Raw genomic sequence first — 14,425 nt, 5'->3', positions numbered from 1 at the left:
GATTATCAAAAGAAAGAGCAACAAGAAAATAATCAAGCATTGCAGGCCATTATCAGTTCTTTGTTTGATTCAGAGTATGTTGATGTCCATGGTCTAGAGATAGCTTATTAGGTGTGGAAAAAACTTGAGGAAATCTATAGCGGTGATGAGGATGTGAAGATTGCCAAATAAGAGAGTCTAAGAGGTAAATTTGATGACATGTAGATGGCTAAAGGTGAGAATATTCAACAGTATGGTCAAATGATCAAGGAGATAGTTGGTGAGATCAAGAGTGATAGTGGTAAAGTGGAGGATGCCATAGTGGTTAGTAAGGTGTTGAGAACCCTTCTACCGGTCTATGTTATCCGAGTTGCAGCCATTTAGGAGCTAAAGTATATTGATAAAACTAAGGTAACTCTTGACTCCATCATTGGTAAGCTTACTACATTTGAATTAAATGGTTATGATGGTAGTGCTCAGAAATCTAAATCTGCATTTAGAACTTTAGTTTCTAACCCATCTATGAGGAAAAATAGAGATGTTAGTCACAGTTATGAGTCTAGATCTAGGAGAGAAGTTGATGATGAAGACAATCTGATTGAGCTTGAAGCATTGTTGGCCAAGCAGTTACCCAGAGATACTGGTAAGTACAGAGTTAAATTACCTTCGAAATGTTTTGCATGTAACAAGATTGGACAGATTGCAGCTAATTGTCCTAATGGTGACAATGAGCATAAGCGTGAGAAGTACAAGAAGTACAAGGGAAAAGGAAAAATAGATTGTCTCATTATAGTTGATGGTGGTATCACTGATGAGGAATCTGAGGGAGATGCTAATGAAGACATTATCTTTGTAGCCATTAAAGAGGATACTTCAGATCAAAAGGCATTAGTTTCTCACATAGATAGTTCTGATGATTGGATCATAGATAGTGGTTGTTCACACCACATGATTGGTGACTGGAGTAAATTTCTTACATTGAAGGAATTTGATGGAGGAGTTGTGTGATTTGGAAATGACTCACCCTGCATGGTAAAAGGAAAGGGAACCATTTCTCTTAATGGAAAGAGTAGTGCAGATGATGTCTACTGGGTTGAAGGATTAAAGAACAATCTTATAAGTGTAGCTCAACTCAATGACAGAGGTTATCCATTGGAATTCAAGAATGGAATGTGCAAAATCTATTAGAGCAAAGGTGAACTAATTGCAACCAAAAAAAAGACAAAAGGTAACCCATTTCATCTGAATCCTAAAGTCAACAACTATTTAATTGCTAAAGTAGATGATAGTTGGATTTGGCATTGAAGATTTTTACATATAAATTTTGATAACATTGTTAAGGTCAGTAAGTCCAATTCGGTAAGAGGTTTGCCTCGGTTGGACAAACCGGTGAATGATTGTGTAAGGAATGTTAGTTAGGAAAGATGACATCCTCAACTTTTAATAGAAAATATTTCTCAGCATAGCATTTGTTAGATTTGGTTCATACAGATCTTTGTGGACCCATAAGGACTAAAAGTATTCAAGCTGATGGATATTTTATGATGTTCACTGATGATTGCTCAAGAATGATGTGGGTCACATTCTTGAAGGACAAACAAAAGCTTGTAGTAATTTCAAGGCATTCAAAGCCTTAGCTAAAAAGGAAAGTGGTAAGAAGATAAAGTGTCTGAGGACTGATCAAGGTGGTGAATTTACTTCAGAGGAATTCGCTAGATATTGTAAAGATAATGGAATTAAGAGGCAACTTTCTACACCGAGAACATCACAACAAAATGGTATTGCAGAGAGGAACAACCGGTTAGTTGTTGAAGCTACTAGAATGATGCTTATACAAGGAGTAGAAAAAACTTTCTGGAGAGAAGCTATCAGCACAATTGTCTATACTATGAACTGGTAATTGGTAAAGAGAGGTAAGGATAAAAATCCTTATGAATATTGGTATGGTAGATCACCTAATGTCATTTATTTTAAGATTTTTGGCAGTAAATGTTTTATCAAGAGAGGTGACTATGTTAGTAAGTTTGAGGCTAAAAGTGATGAAGGCATATTTCTTGGTTACTCCACTAAGAGTAAGGCCTACAAATGTTACAACAACTAGACACAAAGAATCATTGAAAGTGTTGATGTCCAAGTAGATGAGTGTCCTAAAGTTTAAGGAGAAACCGGTAAGGAAAAGAAGGAAGATGAACCTTGCATTCTAATTTTGGAACCAAAACCTGTGAAACCAGAAGCTGGTGAAGTGAATTTTGTAGTGCTAGTTCAATCAGAATAGGTAGATTTAGAAGAAGATGATGAAAGTGAGGAAGAAGAACCTAAAGATAATGATCATGTTATTCCAAGGTATGTGAGACTCAATCATAATCCTAACCAGATTATTGGAGATAAAGATGCTTGATTGTTAACCAGAAGAAGAATTAGAGAGAATTATTGCATGATCTCCACTATTGGGCCTAGAACTGCTACAGAAGCATTTGGAGATGATCACTGGATTAAAGATATGGAAGAGGAGCTTGACTAGATTGAGAAGAACAATACATTGACCCTAGTATCCAGACTGGTGAATAAAAATGTGATAGGTAATAAATGGGTATTCAGGAACAAACTAAATGAAGATGGAGTAGTAGTCAGAAATAAAGCTAGTTTGGTATGCAAAGGTTATGCACATGAAGAAGGAGAAGACTATGGTGAGACATTTGCACCAATTGCTAGATTGGAATGTGTTAGGACTCTACTTGCATTTGTAGCATATAAGGGATTCATAGTATATCAGATGGATGTGAAGTCAAGATTTCTAAATGGAATACTGGAAGAAGAAGTATACATTGAGCAGCCAGATGGTTATGCTTTAACTGATGCAAAGGATATGGTGTGTAAACTACACAAGGCACTCTATGGTTTGAAGCAAGCACCTTGAGCATGGTATGAAAGGCTACATTCACACCTGATGAAGATAGGTTTTTAGAGAACCAATGAAGACAACAATATACATCTCAAATCTAAAGGAGATAAGATACTAGTTAGTGAAGTGTTTGTGGATGATATCATATTTGGAGGCAATGATGACATGGGTGATGATTTTACAAATGAGATGAAAAGTGAATTTGAAATGTCTTTAGTAGGAGAGATAAAATTCTTCATAGGTTTACAAATTCAGCAAATGAAGAGTGGTATTTTTATCACACAGTCTAAGTATGTGAAAGAGGTATTGAAGACATTTGGAATGAGTGACTATAAACCAGTTGGGACACCAATGGTTACAGGTTGTAAACCGTCTAAGGATGATTAAACCACATTTGTTGATGAAAAGGAGTACAAATCAATGATAGGGAAACTACATTATGTTGTTCACAATAGACCGGATATTGCTCATGTAGTTGTTTCAGTTGCCAAATTTTAGAAGAAGCCAAAGGAGACACACTTGATAGCAACCAAAAGGATATTCAGATATTTGAAAGGTACTATTGACTATGGATTATGGTATCCATATGAAGGTAACTTTCATTTGAAGGTTTATACAAATGCAGACTGGATAGGTAATGTTGATGATAGGAAGAGAACAATCGGTGGTGCATTATTTCTTGGAGGAAGACTTGTATCTTGGAGCAGCAAGAAGTAGAGTTGTATATCACAGTCCACTGTTGAAGTTGAGTATGTTGTAGTGTATATGAATTGTACCCAGGCAATCTGAACACATTCTAGAAGGATTAAAGTAGAAGATTACAGATCTAGTAAAGATTTTATGTGACAACACCAGTGTAATAAATATTTCAAAGAATTTGGTGTTGCATGCTAGAACCAAGCATATTGAGCTGAAATATCATTTCTAGAGAGAGAAAGTGCAAAGTAAAGATGTGTTATTTGAGCATGTATCTACCAAGGAGCAACTAGTAGATATCTTTACTAAACATCTGCCTAAGACTACTTTTGAGTATCTTAGAGGTCGGCTAGGGGTTGTGCCCCTACATGAGGTCAATTGAGCAAGATCTGGAATACATCAGTCCTAGAGCTAATTGAAGAATATTGAAGTAGGATTTGTGTAGAGTAGAGTTATTCCACATGGGAGCATCAATTTGCAGACTGTTGATGCAGAACAGTGAAGTATGAAACTGCATATTTTACTTTCACTTTGGCATTGTTGTCAAAGGGGGAGAAGAACTATATGATTGATAGAGAGAAGATCTATAGCCAGTTATCAGCTGAAAACATGGAGACTCAGTTGAAGAAGATTACTTGGTAAAATCTAAACCAAGATTCCTATACACAATCATAACAATCAAGTGTATTGATACTTGTATTTCCATCAATACCAAAGGGGGAGATTGTTGGTATTTGCATGAAGATTCCATTGATGAGCTATTATGTTTTCATTGATGTCAATTGTTGCTAGTAATGATGTTGTAATGATGTTGTTTTGCAACCGGCAGATGAGCTTGTGAAGAAAATGATAGTTCTGATACTTAATATAAGTACAGATCCAATAGCCAACAAGATGAGAGGGGGGGGGGGTGAATCATAGAAACTTAATCTTCCATAAAAACATCAGATTCAACCTCAGTAACATATACTTCAGTAAAATAACCAAAACTATTAAACATGCAAAGTCAAAAGCATATAAACATCATAAACCTCATAACACCAGATTTAATGTGGAAACCCAAATAGGGAAAAACCACTGTGGGATTTCGGACCCACTAAGAAATATACTCTTCTAGAGTATGCTCGGTTAAAAGCAAATCCTGTTAAAAATTACAAACACATTGCTAGATGTGACCCGGTTAAGGGATTTCCCTCAGATCTGTTAGGATCTTCACTTTGTTAGAAGTGACCTTGTTAAAGGATTTCAAACACTTAATCAAAATGTCACCTTGCTAGAGGGTTTTACAAATAGGACTATTAAGTCAACTCGGTTAAGAGATTTTCTGTCACTTTCACAAAATAACAGTAATAAAATCTATCTGCAACTTCACATCTAAAATGCTAAAGTAGATTCTTGTTTGTTCAATACAATCTAGACATAGAACTAATCTTGTCTATCTATTGGGCTTCTATAATCTTTTATTCTTACAGGTCTTCAAGCTTCTGTGCTCGGTAATCACTATGTAGCATCCCTATGCATACACTTGCCCACATACATTGTTTATCAATAGTTTCCTATTTATAAACAATTAGGTAACCGCTTAATCTCCTTGATCACATTTCCCATCATCAATCATAGCCATCAAATCTTCAATCTTGTCCAAGTTCAATGCATCTTTTGATCTGAAAATGTTTTACCCCACCTTGGAACTTGCATATTAGTCTTGGAACTTGTGCTAGGGTATTGCAGTTCAATCTGAGTTGTAGATCTTCATGCCGACTTTTCATTGCCTTAGATTCGTTAACAAACTTCTTCCATGGCTCACCAATCATTTAATCAGTTCCAGCTCATCATCTTCCTTCATTAAATAACACATGTAAACATTTAATGCATTCTGTTATAACTCGGTTACAACTCGGTAACAACTCAGTGAATACTAAACTTCACTCAGTAGACATTCCTCCTTCATTAACTGATAGCGATAACCTTAGGGTTTACCGACTAGGTTCTTTGCTTCATAACATAGTATAGTATTGACCTTTACAATTTACAACATATGTATCATGTTAAAACAAACTCAAACATCATGATCTCATCATTGTCTGACTCGATACTAGTTGTCCATTGAATATCTTATTCATCCCCTTATTCATCATATTCTTTCCTATGTCTTTTACCAAGATCTATATATTCTTCAATTCATACTTCTCAAGATATGGCAAAATCATACTGAATTAGAAAATCAATTTCTTGACATCAATGACAAAATAATAATATCAAGACAGTAAAACATCCTTAATCAATTATATCCATAATCATCAACAACCTTCTCAATATCCTTATTGAAATGCCAACAATCTTTCAATGTCTGTTATAATGTAATATTGCCAATAGGAAACTGGTATTACTTGAGAAGGAGTGCAATCAACTGGTAAACCATACTTTTTGATGTGCCAAACCCTAACCGATGGAGCTTGGTGAATTGGTTGTATTGGTTTATGATCAAATGATGAATGATAATGATTATGCCACGTATGCATGTTGTATGTGAAGAGTTTCAAATGGTTTTTGGTACGTAGAGGTAATGGTTTTATTATGGGAATGAGCGAATACATTACATTTAGTGGAAACAGCGTGATGAGTTACAAAGATCGATGAAGTGGTGATTAAGGAGTGGTCAAGGTTGTCTTGAATGATGTGCAATGATTCCTATGTAATCCAATGGTCATACTTGAACTGATTTGTTTGTAATCTTTATGAGATCTTAGGTTTGTGATGTGTTACTGACCTATTGTTTTTTTTATAAGGTCAATGAGTTGTTTTATTGCAGTGTTGGCAATTTTGGATGAATGTAAGAGTAATTGGCTGCGGAACTAGGAGATGTATCTGGAGTATGTGTAAAGGCATATAAGAGCCTAAAAAGGATCTGATCAAGAAGAGTAGTGCTATTCACCAAATCAGAAAACCCCTATTGTTCTCTAACAATTACAACAGTGAAATCCCTTAATCGGGTAAGCTCTAACAGGCTTAGTGTTATCTAAATCCTCTGACCAGGTGATCCATTAGCTTGGATTTCAAATCCTATATCGAGGTTACTCCTAATAGGGTATTGCCTCTAATAGGGCATTATAATCAACCCCTTAACCAGGTGGTCCCTAACAGGATCTGTTCTTAACATGACTTATTGTAAAACTTTAATAGGCTTGGCTCCTAACAGGGCGAACTTCAAAAGAGTTTAGAATATTTGTGGGTATTCATCCCCACTGTGGTTTTTCCCATTTGGGTTTCCACGTCAATATCATTATGTCAAGTGGTGATTTTTTTTGTGATTATGTTTGATATGGTTAATTTGCTTAACTGCTAAATCCACTTAAATATGATATGATGATCGACAACAATTTGAAATGAGCTTTTAATTTTGTTAGTAAAGTATTTGGATGTTTTGGTCAAATGGTTTGTGAGTTTCAGAGTTGTTTTACTGTTATTCTATTATGGCAGTCAACCGGTATACTTGACAGTGATATTGCAATTTCTAGTTCAATGTTTGAACCAGTTACTTCTGACTTTAACTTGAGAGGTTGTTTTTGAGTTTGGAGAAAGTCTAGTCAGTTTTCTATCTACTGATTCACCCCCCGTCTCAATAGTTGTTTGGATCCATATTGATTCATCATACCATCATATTATATTATGCTTATATTATTGTGTTATTCTTATGTAGAATATTCTAATGGGATTTATGATTTTATAATTCACGATGATTTTATTTCCTATGTATACATTTTTCTGATGATGATCTACTCATGATGTATTATGATAATTGTGATGTCTTATAATATGATAGTTATATATATTTGATGTTTTTCTGATATATACCTATTTACTCATTCTTATATACACTTATGATATATGTACATGTGTAAAAATGCATAAAAAATTGTGATGTAATGCATGCTATTGATTATATTTTATAATATGTATATGTGAAGAAAATCTACATGTATCAATAACTTTTGAAATGAAATCATAATTAATGATTTTGTCTATGGTGTAAATGTGTTTAATGATGTATATACACATGACATGCAAATGAGGAAATTTTGTGCTCTTTTCATTTATTATCATGATATAAATGTTAAATGATGCACCAAAGACTTATCACATATGCGATAACAATGTAATCCTAGATAATGAATATGATCTAAATGAAAAATGCAACTAAATTGTGTAAGTTAAGTAGCACAAAAACTTCCTACATTGACCTTGAGAGGAGGATAATGAAAAAACTTTTACATATCGTTATAGTAGTTATAAAAACTTAACAAAAATAGACACAATAACATGCATACCATAACGCAGTGATTTACATGGGAAAACCCTTTCAGGAGAAAAACCCCACACTCCAAAAGCAACTCAATATATTATTCAACAATCAATAACATGTTACAATATACTTGCAAAGCAAGCTCTTCGCAGGAGTACCACTAATCAGAGACTTAGAGGTAACTCAATCACCATAAAACTCTTACACAAAACCTCTACCTCACACACCTCATATAAAGGAGATATGATATAAGAAACCGTCAAATAGTATTACAAAATGATGGGCCAAAACCACCCTATAAGGTGTATCAAACCTTATCTCCCTTCTAGATGCCCTATGATGTGTTAAAACACACATCAACACGTGTCCCTCCCTTTTAAAACTCATTTATGTGTCTGATACATTTTATATTTCTTATTTCAGGAGTACAAACTTCCAAAGGCCATAACTAAGTGAGAACTGTGTGGCCTATTGAGAAACTATTTGAAGCATCGGAAAGCTCACGAAGTGCTCTATTTCCTCATAAGAAGCTATGCCACTTACACCCACTTTTCAAGGCATTTTGGGGCCTCTAAAGTCCTCAAAATTAAATTTAAACCTTTCATCGCACCCCTCCAAAATAGAAAATTAAATATCTTCAAAACTAGTTGTGATCTTGTGACGTAACTTTACCGGAATGCTTATCTAGCCAACCAGAAGCTTCAGGGAGAATTTTGCACCATTTCACGCTCAAATGAAAACTTTCTATAAATAGTAACCTCATGTAAAAATGCAAGGTTGAGACACCACTTTTCCAACAAAATTTAACTTAAATGATTTTTATTTTATTTTAATGCCAAGTGTACTTAATAATTAAATACAAAAGATAATGACCTAGAAGAAGTAAGGAATTAGGATCATGAGCCATGAATAAAAAGAAAGATAACCTTCAAAAATAATATGGATGAAAAATGCATATAAGCGAAATGATATGAAATGCAAACTAACTAATCATGAATGAAGTCATCGTATATACAATTTTCACGTGCTTGTTGCTATCATTGAGCTTTAATATTATAAGAGAATACAAACACCTAGGTATAATTAGACCAAGGTGACCTAAGTATCTCTTACATGAATTTTGATGTAGCAAATTAAAACAAGCATCAAGGTATAATCAAACCAAGATACCTTGAGCATCACTTACATATATCAATAGACAAGGATTATTTTTGTTCATGTTTAGACTCATAATATCCTTGATGATCTTTTGCCAATCATGTCCTTAGACAAGTCTTCACACTAGTAAAGTATAATCCACAAACAATAAACAAATAAAATATTCATGTTCCATTATAGCTCTTCTAGTCTCAAACATCCTCAAGTAGCATAGGAAACATGATAACAAAAATCAAGACACAACCATTAAACCTTCTTGCCATAGATGTGTTTTTTTTTCATAATAGATGTGATCATCCTGATAAGTGATTTGATGAAAGAAAATAGGTTTGTTTTATCTAGCATAAGTTAATGTGCAATATCAAGATTTTATTTAAAGATTGTTGTTACGTTGTTTGTTTGTCTAGAGATAGTATTGCAATCCATATTGTTATCCTCTGAAATGTGACATCTAAGATCCCATTGTGTAACTAGATCAAGGATTTCCCCTAGTCAAGGGAAGGGCCTATTTATCATGGATGGATAAAAGTGAAATGATGGAAAATTTTATTGGGGAATGAGTGTATAAAAATGATCTATTATGGAGTGGATGAAATAGATGGATAAAATACTGGTAATCAAGTCATGATGGGATTTTATTTGGTAGGATATGGATATGAAAAGGAGGATTTTATTATGGATATGTACAATTAATATGGAGGAGATTTAAGAACCTAGAATCTAAACAAATGGAAGAACTGGTTTATCACAAGTAGCGTCTATTTCTAGGTTTTCACCACTTGCTTTTATTGCATTTTTTATTGTTTTTTGATTTATTTATTTTTAATATTTTTGTCCCTTGCATAAAGGTTTCCTTGAAAATATAAGTATTAAACTTACGAAGATGCATACTATTAATGGGATCATGCAAGAGTTCACCTTTTGGTGTAGATAATTCATAAGCTAATGATCCATAAGCAACCGCAATGACATAAGGACCAAGCCAGTTTGGTTCAAATTTCCCCTTCTTCTCTATGTATTATTGATTCCTTGGATTTTTCTTTAGCACAAGATCACCAACTTGAAAAACTTGAGGCTTCACACTATGATTGTTACTCCTAGACATGCAAAAACTCAAGTTCTTGTAGTCTGAAAACACAATACTCTTCATCTAGAATCAAGCCTTTTAGTGAAACTCAAAGAGAAGGTAACTCGACCTCTATGGGTAAGATGGCTTCTAAAATATAAACAAGGGCATAAGGTGTGATACCTATGGGTGTTCAAATACTTTTACGGTAGGCCCATAAGAAAGGATTTAACTGCATATGCCAATCATGATCGACATTACTGACTGTTTTCTTCAAAATTTTCAAGATTGCTTTATTTGAAGCCTCATCCTAGCCATTTCCTTGAGGGTAGTAGGGTGTGGAAAAATGGTGTTGGATATGGAACCTATCACAAAGCTCTTTGACACCGTAATTATTAAATGGGCTTCCATTATCAATGATAATGGTAAGAGGGATCCTATAATGACAAATGATATAGTTTAGGATAAAGGAAGAAATTTGTTTTCCCACATGACTATGGTAAGTCGGATGACTTAAATCCACTTTATAAAATACTCAATGGTGGTTATGATTAATTTGTGGTCGTTGGAGGAAGGTGGATGGATCTTTCCCACAAGGTTGAGTCCCCATTGACAAAAAGGCCAAGGAGATGGTAAAGGTTGTATCTCTTAAACTGATGCATGTATTTGACATTTCTTACACTTCTTGACAAAATGATATGAATTTGTCTCCATACTTGGCCAATAATACCCCATATAATGAGTTTCTTTACCAAAGTAGTGCCAATTGAGTGTGTTCCACAGATACCTTTATGAACTTCCTTTAAGGTGGTTTGATATTATTCATTCTTGAGACACCTAAGGAGAGTACCATCAAGACCTTTTTGATAAAGGGTATTGACACTTATGGTGTAATGAGAAACTTTATGGATGAAGGTTCTTTTATGGTTATTGGATAGGACAAGTTGTATGGTATTTTCTTCTAGGTATGTATAATTTTTTCCATATAGAGGGGAATTGGTCCAACTAGATGACATATAAAGAGAGACTTAGGATCCTCATAGGTAGGAGTAGAGAGTTTCACCACTAAGAAATCATAATATGCTTGCTTTTCTAGTATATCAAGGAGTGAGGAAATTGTTGCCATGGCATCTGCATCTTTATTGTTGAGCCTCGGCATTTGCTAAAAAATTATGATGACAAACTACTTCTTAAAGTCATCTACCATACACTTTTATGGCATCAACTTATCATCCTTTTTCTAGTACTCATCATTCATCTAATTGATTACTAACTTACAATCTCCATAGACATTCAAATCTGTTATCTTCAATTCCACTACCACCTTGATTCTAGCAACAAGTGCTTCATACTAAGCCATATTATTCATACAAGGAAATAATAATATATAATATTTAGGTATAGTATGTATTTATGGAGTAAAAAATAGAATGCCAACTCCTGATCCATGTTGTGTATAATATCCATCAAAATAGAGATTTCATGGTTTATTAGTGACAATGAGAATAGCTTCATCTAGAAATTTAGAATGTAATGAATAATCATCAGTAAGTGGCACCTCTTTCAGTTGATTGAAAATTACTTCTCCCTCGATGGTCTTTCTATCCACATAATCTATGTCAAATTAACTTAAGATCATTATCCACTTTGCCAATCTTCTTGATAATTCCTCTTTATTGAGAAAAAGATTTCAATGGATCTATCTTGGCTACTAGCTTGATAGGATGAGTAAACATATAATGGTGCAAATTTTGAGATGATAAAACTATAGCAAAACATGCTTTCGCAATTGGTGTATAATTTAACTCATATCCCACCAGAGTTTGACTAATGTAATAGATTGCTCACTAATTTCCTTCAAAATCTTGTTTTGTTAATAAAGCTCCTAGAGATACTTTAGTAGCTGAGATATATAGAAAGAGCAGTTTTCCTTGTATTGGTGGCATTAGGATTAATGGATTCATTAGATATTATTTCAATAACTTAAAGGCTTCTTCGCACTTCTCATCCCATTTAAAAATTACATTCTTTTGTAATAAATGAACAAAGGGATGACATCTATTTGCCAACTAGGAAATGAACTTGCAAATTGACTACAACTTGCCTTGGAGTGATCTCAACTGACTAATGTTCTTATAAGGTGGCATTTCAATGATAGCTTTGAACTTTGTAGTATCCACCTCAATTCCATTTGCTAAGACTATATATCCTAAAATTTTGTTGGATGTGACTCCAAACACACACTTCTTTGAATTTAGATAGACAATGAACTTTTCCAATCTTTTAAAGATCTTATCTAGTATGCTCAAATGTTATTCTCATATGAATGACTTTCCTAAAAGATCATATACATAGTCTTCCATAAATGTGTGCATCATATCATGGAAGATAGTAGTCATTGCTCTTTGATAAGATGCTCCTACATTTTCAACCCAAATGACATAACATTCTAGTAGTAGTACCCCATAGATAGGTGAAAGCTATTTTAACTTGATCCTCTAGAGCTATCATGATTTAATTGTAACCGTAAAATTTATCCATTAAAGATAGAATAACATGTCCCACTATCAAATCCACAATAATCTCTATTTTAGGCAAAGGAAAATCATCCTTTAGGCATGCTTTATTTAAATCTCGAAAGTCTATACACACTCTGATACTCTTATCAAGTTTAGAAATAGGAACAATGTTGGATATCCATTCAACATAATCAATTAATATAATAAATCTTACATCCTATAGCTTCTTCAACTCTGCTTTGACGAAAAGGGCTATATGTCGATGCATCTTCCTCAGTTTTTGTTTTACTGGTTTGACTCTGTGAGCTATTCATAAATGATACATGACGAGATATAGATATAAGCTTGACATATCCACATAGAGCCAATAAAAAATATTTTTTCTATCTTTAAATAATTTGATAAATTTATTCTTTTCTTTCTCTGACAAAGATTTTGCTAAGTGAATGATCTTAGGATTATCTTTTATTCCAATAATTGTAGGTTTTGTCAGTTCAATGACAACTGAAGATCTTTCTTGATATGATGGTTGGGGAATAATGTCAAACCTTCCATCCTTCGACACCTTAGAGAGGTTTTCACCATTGGATGTGTCCTTTATTTTGTCTTTTTCATGATCTAATACTGCCGCATTGTGGTTTTCACCATTTGGTCTATCTTTTATTATCATATTTTAATGACTGAAAGGATTGGTATCCTCTCCAAAATAAGCCACATTGTCAATTTCAAAAGTGAAGCTTGTCTCATAATTTCGTGAAGGTAAATGGTCCTTAGGGATAAAATAGTCAATAATGACATTGTCAATATAAAAGGTATCAATTTCAAGTGTGGTTTGTTGTTCTCAATCTATAAGTTCAAGATACACAAGTGGAAGAGGGTCATCTGGATGATCTAGATTAAGGGATATAATGGTTAAGATGGATAATTTTTCAAGTTTTATGATAATATCTTCAAGGCCAAACTCAATACTCACTTTAGGATCATCCATCACATCAGATATCTAACCTTCCTCATAGGAGTCATTCTCGATATTCTGTGAATCTAGCTCTACTAGTCTAGACCCTAAACTTTGTCCCTCATGATATATTTTGGTAGAATGGTAGGACTAAACCTCATCAATATGTTTATCCTCATAAGACACCTCAAAAAGTCCCTCCCATTTGTGATAATTTGTCTCACCATCTTCCTGCAATTTATGAATCTTCTCAATTAAATTGGTAGTAGCCCTTTCTACGATGTTTCCTCTATAACCTAATCATTTAGTATCTCATACTAATAAAAAAGTAGTTTGTATTGGTTCAATGAGTCCTTCCTTTCTTAATTCTATTGGAATATGGCCATCATATCCCATTCTTTGCATAATGGTGAAACCCTTGCCATATATTGTTCAACAAGTAATTGTATTTCTAATTTGGCAGTCTTCAAATCACTTTCTTCATCTTTGTATAACTATGATTTGATATATTTCTCTTCACTTTCATCTGACAAATCTCTTCATTTAATAAAAGGAGCTTCAAGATGCTTCATAGTAATCAAGAATTATTGTTTTCCCATAGATGGATTGCCATAGGACTTAGGTGAAGGAGGTAACTAGGAGATGAATTTTTTTTGTTCAATAGAATATTCTCCCACACCCTTGTCTTTGATCTTGAGATTTGGTTCTATGGATTTAGATGTAGAAGGTAATGAATTTATATCAATATGGGAAGTGGAGGATGAGGATGCATGCTTACTAGGTATAATGACTTCAAGTTTAGGCTTAATGGTATTACAATACTGAAAGGGATTAGGATCACCTTGGA

The sequence above is a fragment of the Cryptomeria japonica genome, chromosome 5 (genome assembly GCF_030272615.1).
Source record: "Cryptomeria japonica chromosome 5, Sugi_1.0, whole genome shotgun sequence".
NCBI lineage: Eukaryota > Viridiplantae > Streptophyta > Pinopsida > Cupressales > Cupressaceae > Cryptomeria > Cryptomeria japonica.
Note: the sequence above shows the minus strand (reverse complement) of the source record.